Consider the following 2,462-nt stretch of genomic DNA (forward strand, 5'->3'; position numbering starts at 1 on the left):
TTTCTCCCTTTTCAGATCTCATATCCCATCGGAAAGGCATTTATTTTCAATAAAATAATTTTTTTTAATAAAGTATCGGTTAGGGTAGGTATAGGGAGGGCTTATATTGTCCCAATAAGGTGGCATCCATTTAATAATTTGAATTAAAATTATAATTTACACTCAATACGTTATTATTGCATACTGTTTTATAATGTACTACAATACTGAGGTGCAGATAATTGCCACTATTTGCAACAAGTAGTAGAAATAGCAGAACATTTTGTAATTTTAACAGTGTAAATAGAATCTATAGCTATTTGAACTTAGTGTTAAGCATATCGCATATTGTTAAAAATACTACTATTTTCACTTAGTGTAAATGGAATCCATTGCTATTTTCACTTAGTGTAAATAACATCTAATTGCTATTTACACTTAGTGTAATAGACTACATTTATTCGTGTGCACTCAGAATAACAACGAAACATTGCGCTTTTGTAAAATAATGAAAGTAAACAGAATGCACTCTCTGCCGTCTCGGACTCTGTGAAATTGAGCGCGTCTCTTCGAAACTCCGTGTAAGCTTGCCTTATTACATGAAAAATATATATATTTATATATATATATTCTCAGATTATGTAAACTGTATGAAACATGCATACAGGTGCATACTGCGGAGATGACGAGTCAGTGTCGCCGACTTCATCTCTTAAACCGAAAACAGAAAGCACTAGTGTAACAATAAATTATTAAAACTTTAATGCAGTGTACTTGCTGTTTTCCTCTAACACATTCATAATTATTATATTTGCCAGTGCGCTGTCAAGCCTTTTTTACGTGCGCTTGAGCTCTTATTAGGCTATGTAGGCAATTAAAGGCTCATTATTATGATTATATGGTTTATTAATAAAAGTGCGGCTAATGGTCGACTAATGCTTAAAATTAACGACTACTAGTCGGACTGTTCGACCACTGAATCCAACAGATTTCCACTAAAAATAGCTATAAGATGTCACCTTATCAGCAAAAACGGCATAAATTTAATTTGATTTAATTGTTTAAAACAATTTAAATACTATTTGGCCAGTGGAAAAAAAAGAGGTCAACTTTATTGTAAAATATTTATCTGAGAACTATGTTAAACAGTTTTGTTTTTATGGATATTTTGATATATTTATTCTAAAACATATCAAGGATACTGGATGGTTTTTAGCAATAAAAATGAATGTGTATAGCACAAATGGCATTATAGTCCGTATCTCATATTTTCCCAACATATTGTACCCTTAACTGCATTAAACATGGTGTCACGTGGATGGGAATATGCATGGAATTGACATGCAGATGAGGTGTTGTAAATTCCATATTTTATAAATGAGACCCCAGATCTATTCCGCCAAGACCAAACACATTATCATTGCCATGAATATTACCATGCTAAACTCTCAGAGTTTTCATGCCAGAACTAAATTAACTTCTCAATGTGACAATTTAGTAAATAGACCAAGGCTATATGATCTTTTTTTTTTCTTCTGATATTTGTAAGCATTTCAAATGAACTGGACACCATATCAGGTGTGCATTCAGGCACGGTCATGTTTGTTTAAGAATGGAAATTCCAAATATTTTAAACACCCATCATACAGTTATTTTGAACACAGGCTATAGTGTATTGTGTATATACAATATATAAGAGAGGTTGTTCCATACACTGCTTTAAACACACACACACACAAACTTATTTACTTTTACTGTGAAACCAAAGTTTTGTGTGATTGTGTTTTTGCAATTTTTTGCCTACTAAAATATTTAGGCTAATGTAATTTTCCATTCACCAGTCACTGTGGCTGGTGGGTACAACGATTAATTTCCAACCCTGGTCACAGTATTTATATATATTACTCAATCATCCAGATACATACCTCGGGTCAGTCAATTATTATATTAATTTAAACAATTATTATCAAACTGTTGTATTCATTTAGTCATATATAAATATATCTTGGTGTAGGCTATATCTTTAGACTTTTATAATTCCTTATCTTCTTGTTGTTATGACCTTGAGATATTCTATGCATCTGTGAGCTGTTTTTGTATGTATCGGATCTCTCTGCTCGTGTGTGTGTAGACATGTTTGTCTTAGTCTTTGATCCTTGCCTGTTTACCTGGTTTATCCCTCTAGTCTCGCCCCTTTGATTCTGTTTGCCGATCGTTGACCTCCGCTAGCCTTAGGTTTATTCTTGTGTCTTGCCCGCCATATACCTGTCTGCCATTATCTGACCCATGCCTGTTCTATGACCACGTCTCTGTCTTCTGTTAAGAATAAAGCTTGCACATGGATCCGCACTTCTCAAGTCTTGTCAGCCCCGTAACAACTACACAGAGCCGCAGTTCACTGAGAAGCTATGCAAACAGCTGTCATTATCGCGAACGATTTCTTCGATTTCATAATCGCGCAATAAAATCGTCTGCGATTTTTT

This window comes from Sinocyclocheilus rhinocerous, unplaced genomic scaffold, assembly GCF_001515625.1.
Source record: "Sinocyclocheilus rhinocerous isolate Xijiao unplaced genomic scaffold, SAMN03320098_v1.1 scaffold719, whole genome shotgun sequence".
NCBI classification, from domain to species: Eukaryota; Metazoa; Chordata; class Actinopteri; order Cypriniformes; family Cyprinidae; genus Sinocyclocheilus; species Sinocyclocheilus rhinocerous.